The following is an 18,645-nucleotide window of genomic DNA, read 5'->3' on the forward strand; positions in this document are numbered from 1 at the left end:
TAAATGGTATGTCTGAAATCTCTAGATTATTGCAACGTGCTTGTTCTACATCTACCCAAGGGTCGTCTAAGAGGGTATGTTTTAGTCATCCTGAGATAAACTGAAGCCTGTTGGCTAAGAAGTAGTGCTGAAAGTTAGGTAGTTCTAATCCTTTTTTATCCTTGGTCTTTTGTAGTGTTTTCAAGCTTATATTTGGGGGTTTATTTTTCCAAAGGAATTTGGACCTATATTAATCTAGAGCTCTGAACCAATCTTGTGGCGGTTTAGTTGGGATCATTGAGAATAAATAATTTATTTTTGGTAAGACCATCATTTTTATAGTGGCAGCCTTTCCCATGAGTGATATGGGTAGACATTTCCATCTAGTCAGATCGCTTTCTACCTTCTTTAAAAGTGGGATATGGTTTAATTTAGTTAGATCTGCAAGCTTGGGAGAAACATTAATACCTAAATATTTTATATTTCCTGATTGCAGTGGTGTAGAAGTAGAATTATAGAAGGAGCAATTAATCGGAAGGACTGTAGATTTTGACCAATTATTTGAGTAATCTGATATTCTTGCAAAAGAGTTTATCAATTCAATCACCCCCGAGATATTGGTTTGAGTTTTGGAGAAAAAGTAACACATCATCCGCATAAAGGCTGATTTTATGTTCCACGTTCTTGCATTTTCTGAATTCTGTCTAATTTTATGAAACCAGTTTGGTTAGGATGAATTAAGAGAGGGGTTATTTTCTCTAATCTCTTTGAGAGAGCTTTGCAGACTATTTTAAGGTCTATTTATAAGGGATATTGGACGATAGCTTGAGGGATATACAGGGTCTTTGCCTGGTTTTAGCAGGAGATTAATGTTTGCAGAATTCATATTTGATGGAAGTCTGCTCCTTTTAATTCCCTGCCGCGACTTTTCACCTATTCCTTTTCTTTGAAGTGGCCGAATTTGGCCACAATAGGATGTGGTCTCCCGGCCGCTGCCTGCATGGGGCCGATACGATGCACTCTATCAAAGGCGATGTTCTTCACCGTGTCCTCCGGCAGCTTCAGGTGGGTTTTGATGAAGCTTTTCACTGTAGTCTCCGCGTCTTCTCCAGCAGCTTCTGGAATACCAGAAAATACAAGATTATCACACATGCCATGAGCTTGTAGATCAATAACTTTCTGTTTTATTTTTTTTATTTTCTCTATTGAGCTGGGTAACATTTTCTGTGAGACATTTTACCGACTCCCTTAGCGTGGCATTTTCAGCAGCGAGCGTTTCTACCTGCTGCTGGCTGAATTCCAGGGATTCTCGCAAGGATTTAAATGATTAAAAGTGAAGAATCTCCACCAAGGACAGCCTCACATTGAAACTGGACAATCACTTGTCGATTGACTCCAGTATGTCGGCGATATCTTTGCCGGCTGGTGATGTTGTGCCGGGGGAATCTGCCGGGCGACATCTTTTCGAGGAGGGCGTCTCAGGAAGATGCACTATGGGCCTTCTTCATTACGAGATCCTGGAAGCACTGATCGATATAATCTTGGAGAGCCTCTAAACTCTCCCCGTTCTTCTCCAGGGTGTTGGAGATGATTCAGACAAATATTGTTATAAGACAATTGATAAGTGTATTTGGTAATACTGAAGCTTAAAGGAATTTGTTCAATTCTAAACTACCATTTGCTTTAATTTTCCGCCAAAATCTCCGGCGTCTGACGTCAGTTACAGCATGAGTCGCTTACCTTGTCCGTTACTTCCGTCAAACCTCCGTCAAACCTGACTCTCTGAAGCATCTACCTCAATGACAAACGGTTTGGAAGTGTCCTGCTCGCATCTTAGAAGCTTATTTTGTGACCCAGAAAGGGTAATCTGGGGAAAAGGAGGATCGCATTTGTCGGCCGTTGTTGGAGCCTGTGTATGTGTGTACTTGTAAATGCAGCAATGGTGGAGGAGCGCAGCTAAAAAACGTTTAAATATTACTTTCTCTGGGTCACAAAATAAACTTTTAAGATATTTTCAGGCGAGAATGTGGCTGTGTAAAGTTCAAATATCTGCTCGATTTATCAAGACATCACATATTTGCAAAAATGCTCCGACGTTTTCGGAGATGTCTATTTTTTTTAATGCTTTGTGGCAGCTTTTGAACATCTGTGACATCTATTAATGTCAAATCTTGCCTTTCTTTAACAACATAACCAAACTGCTTTTATATTTACAGACTTTTCTGTTTAATTACATTTTAAATAATAATAATAATTATTAAGCAGATCATTAGAATGAAAGTTATTGGCCATGTTTGCATAGCCTTTTTTAAAATGATGCTTTCATGACATTATTGTGTGTTGGGTGGTGGTCAGGGCTATCCAGACTGACAAGTGGGACATTGAATGTCACCTCTCTGGTGGGGAGGGAGCCTGAGATTGTCTAAATTGGAGTCTGTTCTATACCAAATGGAGAAACAAATGTTTTAAGAAAGCAATTAAGTTCATGTTCCAAAAATGATTGATTGTTTGCTTGGAAGACACCAGGAGAGATGAGTCCTCTGTGACAGATGGTGTGGTCAGTGAAGATGGTCGCCTGCAGGTTCAAGCTCATTGCATCTCCAACCCACATCCACTGCCACTGTACTTAAGGGAAGTTAAAGACTTTCTTCTGCACTTACATTTGGATCACCTCGATCCATGATAGTCATTCAGGCAGTAATGCCTGGACTAGAAACAAGCCATCCTTAAAATATTACAACATTCCAGCTCCTGTGTTGGAATTAAAAACAAATGTGTTGTTTAAATCAGAGACTGCATTTGTGACAGAACAATAAATATATTTTATTTTGATTATATAAGTAATGTAAGTACAAAATAAACTTGTGGTAGGCCTAAACTTATTTTCAGAATAATTAAATCTGAGACTTTGTTTCACTGTAAGAATATAACAGTGATGGCAATATAATTGTTGTTCAGCAGAACAGTATCCAGTATGGTGGCTGTTATACCTTTACAAAATCATTACATCATTATAAAAAGTGTTGTTAATTATTTTTAATCATATTCAGGTTACCACAAATTGTTTTTTCATTTAGTTGAACTTGAAATGTTTGTCAGTAGCTAAACAATTAGTATTGTAAAGTCAAAATATCAAGTTATTCTTAATACTGCATACTTGCAATGAAAAGTTGTCCTAACAGTCATCTTAAGTAAGCTTTACTCAATTTGTTTGAGGCAACGAGTTTGCATTTTTTATTTTTGAGTTCTGGGAACTAATGAGGTTGTACAGTGTACTTAAAATGAGTAAGTTGCCCTAACTTCATTATCTTAAGTGAACTTTATTTAATTTTTTTGAGTTCTGGGAACTAATGAGGCTGTACAGTGTACTCAAAATGGGTAAGTTGCCCTAACTTCATTATCTTAAGTAAAACTTTACTCAAATTTTTTGAGTTTGCATGGGTTTTTTGAGTTCTGTGAACTAATTAGATTTTACAGTGTAATTACATGTGCAGAATTCTGTCCATTGTTTAAATACATTACTGATTTATTTGTAATGATAGCTGTTATATATTCTAAAGTTACCAGTATGCCACTGAACTACTCTGTTATAGTATTTTAACATTGCAAAGCAATGTATTTAGAAAGCAGGTGCAGGAGAACCAAACAGTTACATTTATCTGGCAATACTAATGCCAGTGGTGGATCTGCAATGTAGACAATGTAGAGGTTGAAGAAGGTAAGTAGACATTGTTCTATAACCGACTCTACACTTATGTAGGCTTTTTCACTATGACATTTTGAATGCACAAATATCATTAAATTAACTTATTCATCTTTCAGGAAATTGTGTTGCACATACCCCCATATGAACAAAATAGTAATAATAATATTAAAATATATTATTTAAAATGATAAAAATAGAAAAATAGATTTGTTGTTTGAATATATGGAGCAGTAGGAAGTCAGAATAACCACATTAAACCTACCTATTCTCATTAGGAAAACAATGTCTATGCTACCTAATCCCTTTTAGTAGGGATGGGTATTGATAAGATTTTAACGATTCCGATTCCATTTTCGATTCTGTTTAACGATTCGATTCCTTATCGATTCTCTTATCGATTCTTATTTTTAAAAAAGGAGAACACTAAGGTCGATTAGCTTAGAACTTTGTTTTATATCTTCTCTTTGAACAAGATAGAAATTTAGGAGTAACATGGCCTTACAAACCCAACAGTGGGATCTTAAGAGATCCACAGCCTACGGCTCTTCAATGGGGTGTCACAGGGTCCCCAGGAAAAAAAACGTATATGTAAAATAATAAAATAAATATTCTCCTGTAGCAATAACAAAGTTTAACATAAATTATTCTGTAGCAATTACACAAGAATATCCAGTAATGTCCCTGCCTACAATTAAACACATTCACTTACCAAAGTGAAATCGGGGGCATCTGCTGTGGCAAATGGGTGCAAGCCTTTGACCACAAACTTAGACACTGCTGGGTGACATTCGTCTATCCTGGCCTGAAAGGAGACGCTACCGGTAGACTGCAGCGAGAACTGCCAGCGAGCGCCAGCCAGACTCTGTCTCTCTCATCATGGTTATCTAAATGCAACGCACAGTAATAGCAGGTTTTGTAATAAGGTAAATCGCGCTAACATAATATGCAATGCTAATTGATTAGTTACCTGCAGTATTAACGGGAGAGGACGTGGAAACGCTACCGCTGCTGCTGGGTTGAGCTTCGCTAGTCCGGAGCGGATCAAAAACACGACATTCGTTGAAAGCAATCGCGTGTTTTTTGAGCAAATGCTTTTGCATATTCGTAGTGTTTCCTCCCTTTGATGAAATCTCTACTTTGCAAGTATTGCACGTTGCCCTGTTGTCATCCTTTCTCATAAAGTGTAACCAAACTTTTGAGCGTTTGTGCCGCTCAGGCGCCGTGTTTCCTACTGGGTAAAAGACGCTACTCAACGTGATGACGTCATTCGGGGCGACTGGAATCGATAAGGGAATCGTTTTTAAAAGTGGCAAACGATTCCAAGGAATTGAAACAGTGGGAACCGGTTCTCAACAAGAACCGGTTTTCGATACCCATCCCTACCTTTTAGTGACATTATGCAGAAAAGCTTTAGAGAAGTGGAGGTAAGTAAGCTATATCAGTTCTACCTAATCACTCACACACAAGCTGTACTGTCATTAGCAACATAGCAGCGACCTCTTACAACTGAGCAAACACATGTCTCCTTTAGCGTGTGGAGACCTCAATTCACATGAAGGAATGTAGTATAGTGTAAAGAAAAAAACGAAGAAAAAAAACAACGTTTTGGTCGTCAGATATTTCTCTTTTAGCAGAATGACAAGATTTTCAAGTCAGTGCCTTAATGACTCTGCTTGTTGCAAATCCATGTAGATGTAATAACATTCAGGCCATATGCTCACTGATAACATTCAATATCATGAATAAATAAATTAACAGTGCTTTAAAGCACGTACAAATTCCAAAGCACTTACAAACCCACAAAATTCCAAAAGCTTGAATGAATTCACTATTCATTCACTACATCATCTCTATGAAGAGATGTAGTACTATAGGAACTCTCTGGGACACTTTTTTTTCTTTTCAAGACAGGAATAACATATGTGGAATTAGCTTAACTGGTGTGGTCTCAAGACAAAATAAGTGGTCAAAGCTGTCATCATGATATTTAACAGTGAGCTGCAGCACAAAATCTTTTTTTGGTGTTAAAAGGACACTATGGATGTGTGTTACCCCTCGAAAAACAGTGTGGCGGTTAAGTTAAATGAGGGGAGAAGGAAGAAGAATCAATATTGTTTTCTGTAAGGATGATCTTGTCAGTTAAAATTGGAAATTGTGTGAGGTCCTGAAGACTTCGACTCATATAGAGCAAATGATTTATCCATGTGAACATGCCGCTTGTCCCTTCTTTTCCACAGTGAGATTGCAGCCTTTTATTAAAGTTGATATTACAGCTTTTAAGATTCCCATATTATAATTACTAGCATGAATAGCAGAGAAGGACTCAGTGCTAAACACAAGATAAGAACTGAAGAATTAAAGGACAGGGCCAAAGTTGTAGCATTATTGGTACATCTTTGAGCAATCAGTTTGCTCACTCTAACATTTTCCTCTCTCATTGCCAGAAATTTAACACCCCAACTATCCCAAATTTTACATTCAAATTTGCATGAAGGCAATCAAGACTTCTTTTTTTTTTATGAGCTGATTTGAACCATCTTAGGTATTTGTGCAGACATAACACAACACCATAAAATGTCAGCTCATATCTTCTTTCATATCTGCAGTGTATGACGTTTACCGTATTTTTCAGACCATAAGGTTCACTGGATTATAAGGCGCATTAATTGAAACAAAATGGAAATTAATTGAAACAGAAAAGTCAAACTTTACTCAACTTCTTCTTGCTCCCTCCACTTCCGTACCCTTGATTCATTAATGTTGAATTCTCTGGCAGCTGCTCTATTCCCATGTTGTTGCAGTATATTAATGATTAACCTCGTATTTTGGATGGATTATCTCAGTTGTTCTCCTGACTTAAGTTTGGTCCATTTACAGCATCCTGCCATTGCATTTGTCTCTAACCACTGGGAACCCTCACGATAACTTTTATCGAGTGGGAAAAAGTTAGCATTCATCCTCCAGCTTCACTGTGTTTATGTTATGCTAACATAGTTGGGTCGCTAGCGATCACGTAGCACACCATTATATACCGGCTAGTCCAACTTCAGCATCCCTACAAAAGTCACTGCTGCTTAATTTTCTGTCTTCATTTATGTTGGAGGTGATAGCAGAGCTGTATGTTTTAATTTTTCAGAAATCTCTCAGTCAGAACATGCTATATGATGTTTAGGTGGAAACTAGCAAGCTAACTTCGTGCTAACTTCTAACGTCGTTAAATTTAATAAATTCTGTTTTCATGGATGCCTGGATTTTAAATGTAATTGTTACACCTGGTAAAGCACCAACACTGGTCATTTTATTAGAGATGAAAGAATTTAGACAGTTTTTAACTCTCAGTAATGTTGCAGGGTTCGTTTGACTTTGGGACCTGAAGCGGACGGAGTTTTGGACCCAGATTACTCTGCGAGGCTCCTGACTACGGTAGCTGTAATGATCCGACTATCCATCAAGAGGTGCGTCTTCGTAGTTTGTCAAAGTCGTACTAAAACATTTTTTGACAGATTTTTCAGTGCCATGTAGCACATAAAATCAGTTCAAGTTCAGTAAGCAATAGTGATGGGATTTCCGGCTCTTTTTAGAGAACCGGCTCTTTCAGCTCCGAACGGGCTCTTCAGGTTGTTTTGTTGCTTTAATTAATTTATTATTAACAATAATATAAAATTATGCACAAAAGGAATTACTAATATTAAAAAAAAGTGGTTTTATTTGTTTATATATAAATATATGTGGTGGCCCCTAGAGACAACCCATATGGAAAAGATAATTATATAATGAAACTTGTATGTTTTGGATACTTACTAAAACAATGTATGAAAGTAATGAGAAAGTGGCCACTTTCATGAGTAATCACATATAAGTTTTTACTATTTCTTTTCCATATGGGAAAACACATACAAACTCTAAAAAGCACGTACAAATTCCAAAGCAAGTACAAACTCAAAACACATTCCTAGAGTTAACTGAACTTCCAAAACAGAGCTACCTAGATCACTTAAGGTCCCGAAGTCAAACGAACATCACTTAGAGTTAAAAACTGTCTAAATTCTTCCATCTTTAATAAAACGATCAGCGTTGCTGCTTTACCAGGTGTAACTAACGATGTTTAAAACCCAGGCATTCATGAAAACAGAATTCATTACATTTAACGGAGTTAGAAGTTAGCGGAAGTTAGCTCGCTAGTTACTTAAGCATGATATAGCATGTTCTGACTGAGAGATTTCTGAAAAAAATCAAACGTACAGCTCTGCTATCACTTCCAACATAAATGAAGACAGGAAGCTACACAGCAGTGACGTTTGTAGGGTTACTGAAGTTGGGCTAGCTGGTATTTAATGATATGCTACATGATCGCTAGCGACACAGCTATGTTAGCACAGACCTTTCCAAAGTGTGGGCAGAGCCATTGCAGGGGGGGGGTATGAAAAGGGGGGACAAAACGCTTGGACACTGCTAGCACGGGGCGCCCACACAAACGCAAAGCAGTAGATGAAGCATCGCTGAATATGTTTCTAAACCAACTTCATTCTAAGCCAAAGACTAGAAAATACGGTGAAGCATATCTGCCCTTTGGTTTCACCTGCACAAGTGCCAAGGTAGGTCTCCCCTGCATAATTGGTTTTCCCTGTGTCGGGAGCATGCGCTGGGCTGTTCAAATCACGGACAAACAGTATCCTACATTCTTTAGTTCACAAACACTTGTTGTAATGACTAACTACTGCTGACATTTTGGAGATGTTAGCTCTTTATACAGTAAAGTTACAGTTCCCTCGGTTCAAATCACAGACAAACAGCATCCCACAGTTGTTTATGTTTTTAAACCCATTTTGCACAGAGAGGCATTTTTTGAAAAAAGTATTGATAGCAATGTTGAATATTATTACACAGGAAAAAAACAACTACACGTAAAATAATCACACCGTTGTGCCTTTGCTTTTGTAAATGGAGGGACAGTAACTGCATGTGTATATGTAAGCTTGTAAAAACTGAAGATAGTCAGATTAACAGTAACAGTATTTTGTCTCTATCTGCCATTCTGCAATTCATCTCACGTAAACAATAACGTGGCGCACAGCATGACGTAAAAAAAAGGCATATACCTTTGACGTTGCGTGATGAACTCTGTATTCCTTGTCCACACCAAAACGCAAAAAAGGAGTTTTATAAAATATCAGTTTTCCGTGATTCAAAACGCTGGTTAAGTGTGGACGAAACAGCTGCGTTTTAAAAAATACCCGTGTAGGTGTGGACGTAGCGTAAAAGAGTTAGTAGTTTATTGTATTACTGCCTGTAATTTTTAATTGTTTACTAAATGTTTGAGGTGTGAAATAAACCGCAATGGAGCAAAATATGGGTGTGTGTGGTTGGCAGATGTGTTTGTGTGTGCGCGCGTGCGGGGGAATTTTTCTTGTAAAACAAAGGGGGGGCCTAGCAAAAGAAGTTTGGGAACCACTGTGTTAGCATAACATAAACAGTGAAGCTGGAGGATGAACGCTAACACTTTTCCTCTCGATAAAAGTTAGCGTGAAGGTTCCTGATGGTTAGAGACAAATGCAATCGCATGGCAGGATGCTGTAAACGGACCAAACTTCAGTCAGGAGAACAACTGAGATAATCACTCCACAGTAGGAGGTTAGTCATTAATAATTAACAACACGGGAATAGAGCAGCTGTGATAGAATACAGCATTAACGAATCAATGGTACAGAAGTGGAGGAAGCAAGAAGAATGAGTTGAATAAAGTTTGATTTATCTGACTGCTTTGTTGCCTTATAGTCCCGTGCACCTTATGGTCCAAAAAATACATATGTAATCGATCCCTTAATTGATTAACTTAGGGACATGGATATTACTTTCAATGAGGAGAAGAGGAACAAGAAAACTAGAACACCTCCTTATGCTGTCTATAGAGAACACTCTATGGCATTTATTACAACACAACACATAACAGTCTCATCAGCAACTTCAATAATATGCAGAATGTTAACCACACTTATGAGACAAAAACCCAATATAATCCCCCCTTCAATCAGTCAGTTCAGTTTCCATATTAGTCCATTTATGTCTCTTGTCACAGTTCTACCTCCACCAACCACTCTGGTTTGGTGAGGAAAGGAAAAAAAAAAAGTAAAATATGGTGTTGAAGTAAAAAAGAATAATAATAAAATAAATTCAGAGCTCTGAGAAAAACTTTGTCAATCTACCCGGGTAGTGCGTGTGCTTGTGCGTGTGTTTGTGGATAAGCCCAGTGCTTATCTGCAAAGTTTAGTAGAATCCTCTTTTGCTGTCCTCCTGGGTGGAGCGATATGTCTCTGGAAAAAGCCCCACTGGATTCGCCTTCCAATCGCTGATCGAGTATCCAGCAACTGTCTCTCGCACTATGTCTTAACACAGTAAAGAACAACTGGAAAAAAAAAAAGGATGCGTGGTAAGCAAATCCTAATAGTCTGTAACTATAAAAACCTTAACACTTAGAAAAAAGGTTTTTATTCTCTTCGGTACTCCATGCGCTCGGTGTGTTCTTCTTCTAGCTTGCTGGCTATCTGCTCCGCTGCAGCTCTTCTTCTCGCTGCATAACGCAGCGCAGGACAACTATAGCGCCATCATTGCCCCCTGTTGGATAGAATTAGTACTGCATACATTAAACATTAAATCACTGGCTTGAACAGCAGTGGATAACCTTGAGAGGGTTACATTCTCCCCCCCCCCCCCCCTTAAGCCGCATGCATCCTTGCATGTGGAACTTTACACTGTTTCAGCAGTCCCGGGCATTAGTTGATCTACGCTGGGTACACTGTCGAGGGTGAAGCTTGGGTGAAAGCTTGGTCTAACCCAGAGAGAATGGAGTGCATGACTGTCACCAAAGGATTTCCCAACGTTGGATAAGTTAGCTTCTTTGGAGCTGATCTCTCCCTTGATGACCTCCTTAGTCCCACACCCTCTTTAAGATTAGGGACATCTTTAGAGAGATTTGGTTCTCCTTTTCTTTCTTCCTCCACAACTTTCATTTTGTTGCTCACTTTTGTAATCAATGTACGACTATCACCCAAACTGCGTGAGAGATCTTTAGATTGGCTGTCTTCAGCTGAACTGATCTCATGCAGCTGTTACCCCTGAACCTGGTCCTTCTCATCATCTCCGTTCTGGGTTGTCACTGGCTGGAATTCGTGAGCATCTGGATTTAGAGTAGAGAGCTCTGGACTCAACTCAAATTCAACTGTGTGAAGCTGATCTATCTGTCCCAAAATGTCTTCTGTAGCTGACTTTTCGTGGACTTTTATTCCAGCCAGTCTGTCTGTGACTGCAATCTGGTCGGCTTCTTGGAGTCCATCTTGCAATACATTAGGCTCGTTACAGGGTAGAGAATGAAGAGAGTAATACTCAACTTCATCTTCAGTGCACTCCTCATTGCTGGTTTCTGAAGAATCAGTCTCAAATGTGTCAACTGGTGGTGAGTTTGCAGGTTTAGACCATGACACTTTTACTTTGGGTGCTGTCTCTTCAACAGTGGGTGGGAGAAACCCACAAGGTAAGAGCAGATCTCTGTGTAGCACTCTTTCAGGCCCATCTGTTCCTTCAGGCACCACCACAAAAACAGGCGAGTCCTGAATCTGTCTGATCACAATGAACACGGTTCGGCTCCACCGATCAGCGATTTTGTGCTTTCCCCTGATGGCAATATTCCTTAAAAGGACTCTATCTCCCTTGGCAAGGGTGGATTCCCGCACTTTACTATCAAACCTCTGTTTGTTCCGGAAAGCACTCTTTTGACTGTGCTCAATGGCTAACTGGTAGCTTTCTGAGAGACTCTCTCTCAACTTTTTGATATATTCAGAGTGAGAGAGGCTGCTGGATCTTTCAGGGCATAGGCCAAATGCAATGTCAATTGGGAGCCTCGGTTGTCTGCCAAACATCAACTGGTGGGGAGTGAAACCTGTGGTATCATTCCTTGTACAGTTGTACGCATGTACTAAAGGCTGCACAAAATCTCTCCACCGAACTTTATCTTCTTCCTCCAGCGTCCCTAGCATTTGAAGAAGCGTTCTATTGAACCGCTCGACAGGATTGCCGCGGGGATGGTAGGGCGTGGTCCTCGTCTTTTTTTATCCCAAGCAGCGAGCAAAGAGCTTTGATCAAGGCAGACTCAAAATCACGACCCTGGTCGCTGTGCAACCTCTCAGGAAATCCATAATAGATTAAAAAATTGCTCCACAAGGCCTTTGCCACAGTCTTTGCTTTTTGATCAGGAGTCTGAACTGCAACTGCATATTTAGTGAAATGGTCTGTTATGACCAAGATGTTTTTAGTTCCTCTCTCATCTGGTTCCAATGTAAGGTAGTCCATACAGACCAACTGCAAGGGACGATTAGCTTTTATGTTTACCAAAGGAGCACTCCTTTCAACTGGTGCCTTTCTTCTGAGACACCTTTCACATATCCTGACCTTGTCATTTACATCGATGGTCATGCGGGGCCAATAGAACGGAGCTTGGACTAAGTCCAGAGTCCTATCAACACCCAGATGGCCCACAGCATTGTGGAGCTGGTCAAGGGCAACTTCTCTGTAACTTTGCGGAAGAACGAGCTGATACATGGGTTCCCCTTGAATGATGCGTTTTCGGTATAAGACCTCATCCATTACAACTAACTGATCCATTATTCTTGTCCATTAACTGAAATTCTCTGTCTTCGTGCCTTCTTGCCTTGTAGGAGAGACGTTTTCCGGCAAATACAAGAGTCATTACTCTGCTGACGACTGGATCTGATTTCTGCTCACGTGCCCAATCGGGAAGAGACATTTGCGGCAGGGGGCATGACCCAGCTACATCAGTTTGACAGAAATCTGCTGGTATTGCAGAGGTTCCAATAGCCAAACATTCTACTCGTGCAGGCGATGGCACCGCTGCCTCCTCCTCGAGAGTTGAAGAACACTGATGTCTCTCGCATACTGCCTTTACTGCCTCAGTTGGAAAATCTGGCCCTTTGTTGCGGTGTAAGAGCTGTGCAATAAAGCTTTCAATGCGATTTTCCTCATCAGTAGGACTCTGATCAGAGGCATCACAGTCATGTGGATGCGGACGTCTGGAAAGCCCGTCAGCTTCTTGGTTGTTCTTCCCAGCTCTATACTGGATGTCAAAATCAAAACTGGAAAGAGCTGCCAACCAACGATGACCTACTGCGTCCAACTTCGCAGAGGTTAAGACATATGTGAGTGGGTTATTGTCTGTCACCACTGTAAATTTTGCTCCATAGAGATAGTCAAAAAACTTCTCGGTGACGGCCCACTTCAGAGACAAGAACTCAAGCTTGTGTGCAGGGTACCTTTGCTCGGACCTGGAGAGGCCCCTACTGGCATAGGCAATGACCCTTAACTTGCTCTCCTGTTCTTGATATAAGGCTGCACCGAGTCCATGGGTGCTTGCATCAGTATGCACAATATAATGTTTCTTAGGATCGGCAAACCCAAGAACAGGGGCTGTTGTGAGCTTGTGAATCAATGTCTTAACACTTAATCCCCCGCGGGGGCTTAAGTGGCTGGGGTCCAATTGCCATTAAATGGCTTTTTGAGATCCACACTTGTAGAAACTTTATGGGTTCGGCCAGACAGACTGGATTTTCTCTTTGGTGGGAGGTAACCAGCTGTTAAGTCATTAAGGGGTCTTGCGATCTTGGAATAGTCTTTTATAAACCTCCTATAATATCCAGCGAACCCAAGGAAAGAATTGAGCTCCTTGATGTTAGCTGGTCTTGGCCAGGTAGTGAGGGCAGCTATTTTTGCTGGATCTGTTTTGACCCCTTCTGAGGATACAACATGGCCGAGATGTTGGACAGATGTCCTGAAGAACTGGCATTTCTCTGGCGACAACTTTAAACCAAATTCTTTCATCCAGTGGAGGACCTTCAGCAGTCGTTCCTCATGCTCCTCAAGTGTCGCAGAGAAAACGATGACATCATCAAGAAAAACCAAGACTTCACTCAAATTCATGCTGCCCATACACTTTTCCATGACTCTCTGAAAAGTACTGGGAGCATTTGTCACTCCTTGGGGCATTCTGTTAAACTCCCAGAATCCCATGGGTGTCACGAAAGCAGTCTTACATTTCTCTTCTTCCTCGACTTCCACTTGATAATAGCCGGATTTCAGATCCAGGATGGAGAACCACTTGGACCCAGTCAAAGCCAAGAAAGATTCCTCAATGTTGGGCAAAGCGTAGGCATCTTTGATGGTCTTACTGTTCAGTTTGCGATAATCTGATGTTGCCATTTCTTTTCTTGACCACAACAATGGGAGAGGCACAGGGGCTCTCTGACTCACGTATGATGTTTGCATCTTGAAGCTCTTTTAAATGTAGTCTGACTGCCTCGTAGTCGGAAGGATGGATGGGTCTGGGCCTTTGTTTAAATGGAGATGGGTCTGAGAGTCGAATTCTGTGCTTAATCTGAGTAGTGTGGCCATAGTCGAGATCATGAAGAGCAAAAACTTCAGGAACTGAGTTTAATTTCTTTGTTATTCTCTCTTTCCACTCCTCAGACAAGCTTGACTCGGCAAAGTCAAAGGTGAGTGTCCCTGTGTCAGACACAGATACAGAGTTGCATGCAGCTGTAGCTGGAACCGACGGATATTGGTCACCTGACAGAGTTTTGACAGTTCTTTCAGTCAAGGATGACACAGCTTTTGGAAGGATGAGTTCTGCAATAACCTGGCCAGCAGGTATTTTAATATCATGTGCTGTGTCATTTTTAACTAGAACCGGGACCTTAAATGATGAACATAAAGGCCGTGTCATTACAAAACTGCAAAACAAGAGTCCACCAGGCAAGGTTGACTCTAGAGGCTCAACCATCAGGGTTGTGTCAGATGTTGTTGTGACCTTCCTTGCATATCCATTCAAGGCCATTTTTCCCCTGCAGGAACAGTAATGTACTTTTTGCTCTGCAGCTTTACTTTCCCCACTCTGCCATTGTCTTGACGGGTTTTGAACCTGTGATAGAGATGCTTCACCAGTGGAGAGTGAGGGATGTTTTTTTTCCTGTAAGACATGATTTGGCTGAGCTTTTCCTAAGCCAACTGTTTCATACAAAATATCCAGGGTATTAGTCCATATCAGCAAGGGCACTTCCATGTTTGTCCTGTGATGGGGAACTACAAGAATAAGCGTGTCAACTTCAGCTGATTTCCCCATGACACTTTCAGGGAAATGGATGGTTGTGGATATGTATCCCAGATAAGGCACTTCCTGACCACCAGCACCTTCAATGTCCAGCAGATCCTGGATGGGAAAGATTTTCTGACTGGAAAGGTTCCTGTCATAAAAGGACTTTGATACTGTGGTTACTTGGGAACCTGAATCAAGTAGACTGTTACACTGACTCCCTTCAATGGAGACTGCTGTAGTACACTTTGGGCCAATAAGTCTTTTTGGAAGACAGTCACAGAGTAATTGGGCTTGGGAATGGCTTTCACATGTGACTTTTTCTTTGTCCTGAAATCTTATGGGACATCCTGGCTCATTCTTGGGTGCAGTCAGTCCCTCCACTGCGACCCGGTCCAGTTTAAATGACCATATTTGGTTTCCCACTCTCTTTGCCTCTCCCTCAACTCCTTGTATTTCTGATCAACCAAGATCTTATTTGGAGGACCTTCACACTCTCTGGCTATATGTCCATCATTACCGCACTTGAAACAGAACCAAGGTTTTGGTCTGGGTTTAGGTGCCATTTGTTGGGCTTGTACTGCAACTGGAGTTATACTAGCGGAGGCATTTAGTGTGGGATTTCTCTTTTCAGCATGTTTTTGTTTCCTTTGCTCTTTCTTTTTGTTAAGTTGCATTTTTAACTCAGTTACCTGCTTCCTCAAGTCCGCTGTTTCAGTGATGTATGTCTGAAGTACACTGGTATTCTCATCATGCGTGGAAGACATGTCTGGGACCAGCTGCATGTTTACGGATGATTTAGCTTTTGCACCCCCTAAATGTCGGTTCATTCGATCAAATTTTGCAGCCCTTCTATCTTCTTCAGTCCGTAACTGTAGAAGAAAATCAGAGAAATTAGAAGCTGTATCTGAATTCAGTTCACACTGCAATGCTAAGATGAGGGACTGATCCCAGCAGCTGCGGCGAAACTGTCTCAGCAAGTGTTTCCCAGTCTCTGAACTCCTCACACCACCCCTCTGTGCAGCTGTAGTGAGCAACACCTGCAACCGCTGAAGATACTCAGATGCCTTTTCCCCTGTGTTCTGGTGGGTATTCAGAAACCTTGCGAAAATTTCTTCCCCATCCTCAACTAATCCATAAGCTGAGCCAAGAAGCTTGACATATTCACGAGGAGCTGCATGTGGGCCAAGCTGCCTCACCAAGTCAGAAGCTGGGGGGAGTAAGCTCTCAAGAATCTTACATCAAGTGGGAGATTATCTTGAATCATGAGTTCCACATGAAGTGACCACGTCTCAAAATCTACTTCATTTTGGGGTTTGGGAACTCTTCCTGAAAATGGGCGAAGACCTTTAGAGCCCTGACTTGGAGTGGGAGGGGCATCGCTTTTGATGACATGCTCCACGATTATCTTTTGGACTTCAGGAGGGTTGTACACATCACTGTCTAATGTTAGTTGAGAGACAGGGTGAGTTGGCTTGGAGACCGTTCTCTGTCCTTTTACTTTAGAAGTGGTTTCGGCTACAACCTCTTCAATCTCTTTATTCTTTGCAGTCTGTCTACGTAGCAGGGGTGTCCAACTATTATCAGAATCTGGTTCATTTTCTGAGCCCGAACTGTCACTTTGTTGGCGTGGGCAAAGTGTGGGTGACATTGTCTTTGAAGACTGAGCAGTTTTACAGGCACCATCTACAGTATACCACTAGAATATGTAGTCACTTGCAAAAATTGTCACACCCCTGTTTTTTTTTCCCCCTCAGGCTTAACCAGAAGAGGTTTTTAAAAGAGGTATATAGTTGGACATCTCGGACTTATGCCTTTCAGTGCATTGCAGCTTACAACAAAGGTGAGGATTAAGATTAGCCTGAGGGAAAGCAGTCAACACATGGACCTCACAATCTCAGCAAGAGATTGTGTGTGTGTGTGTGACAGTTACACTCATCTCCTCTGTGAGGGCATCATGTCATAGACCCATACGCAGTTGGATGCATTTTGGAGACTATAACAGTCATGTCTTCTGTAATGCTATGCAATTGAAACAGACATTAAGGTCATGCTTTAAGGAGAAGCTATGAAAGAAAAAAAATCTTTTTATAGTCTTTGAGGTCAGTTGTGGAGCAATGCCTGAGCATATGATAGACTCTGATTTGTTGCAGTGTGTTTGCCTCATACTGCCCTTTAGAGCATCTGTCTCTGAAATCACTTAATTATCCCACACATAATCAGAAGTAATTTTTTTCAGAATTGCGACTGTTATATAAGCAGTTATTTCTATACCTGACAGATTATAAAGATTCTTACTGTAAGGGCAAAACAATGCCTCAAGTGCTTCCAGTTATTTCGTCTCACTTTCCTGTCTGGACCTGGTGTAGGAATTTGTTGCATTATGTTGATATCTGCTGATTCTCAGCACCTTGTACATTTAACAGTTTAGCATACATTGTTGTGAAAAATCCCCCCTTTTCTGATTTCTTAGCTTTTTTGCACATTTGTCACACTTAAATACTTCAGATGATTAAACAAATTTTAATATTTGACAAAGATAACCCAAGTAAGTACAAAAAAGAATTTGATGAATTAAATGAGCGTTTAATTCGATATGGTGAAAAAAACCCACTATCCAAAAGCTACCCTGGGCCTGTGTGAAAAAGTAACCGCCATTTCTAAGGTTTTTAGACTCAAACCATGGTGACAGCCATTATCCACAAACGGAGAAAACTTGGAACAGTGGTGATCCTTCCCGAAAGTGGATGGCCTAAAAACTACTCCAAGAATGCTTCTCAAACTCATCCAGTAGGTCCCAAAATCACCCAGAATAACATCTAAAGAACTTGCAGGCCTCAATTGCCTCAGTGTAGGTCAGAGTTCATGACTCAAGAATAAGAAACAGATCGAGCAAAAATGGCATCTATGAGAGAACGGAAAACACTGCTAACCAAAAAGAACACAAAGGCTCATCTCACATTAGCCAAAAAGCAAAACCTCAATGAGCCCCAAGACTTTTGCAGAAGTATTTCATGGACTCACAGGAAAAAAGTTGAACTTCCTGAAATGTTTGTGTCATATTACATCTGGCAAAATATAACACAACATTTCATCAAAAGAATCTCACAAAATACAACAGTCAAACATGGCTGATTTGCTGTTTCAGGACAAGGAATTACACCTATGTGTAACTCTAGTCCACCTCTGAAAACTTTAAAATATTAAATAAATATAGATGTTTTGGAGTGACCAATTCAAAGTAGAAACTTAAATAAGATTGAGATGTTGCAGCAAGAACTCCACTGGGACGGAGCTCTTGTTGCCAAGGGTGACACAACCTACCTTTTTCACTGGTAGGTTTGGATAATATTTGTAATTTATTAATTAAATATAGCTCTGATTGTCTTTGTCTAATTTGTTCTAAAATTTGTTTGATGACCTGAAACATTTAAGTGTGACAAATATGCAAAAAACTAAATGAGGAAAGGGCAAATCCTTTTTTCACGGTACTGTATAACTGTTGAGCTTTACACAACTGGATAAAAAGCATTATACAGCAGTAGAGACACTGAGAAGCCATTTGTCTATAACTCTTTAAACTGTATTGTGTTCAATTTACATGATGTCAAAATGCAAAATAGGTAAGTAAATACAAGGCTAAATACTAAAAAACTAAGCACAGAACTAGTGCTTTGAGTGTTCCAAGGTTTTCATCACTGATGTTGGCAAAGTGACAAAGTCACAACAAAAGCACAAACAAGTAAATCCTCCACATTCCACCACATCTGTTGTCAGCTTTGTTAGTTTGGTACGGAATTCACATACA

The sequence above is a fragment of the Astatotilapia calliptera genome, chromosome 2 (genome assembly GCF_900246225.1).
Source record: "Astatotilapia calliptera chromosome 2, fAstCal1.2, whole genome shotgun sequence".
NCBI lineage: Eukaryota > Metazoa > Chordata > Actinopteri > Cichliformes > Cichlidae > Astatotilapia > Astatotilapia calliptera.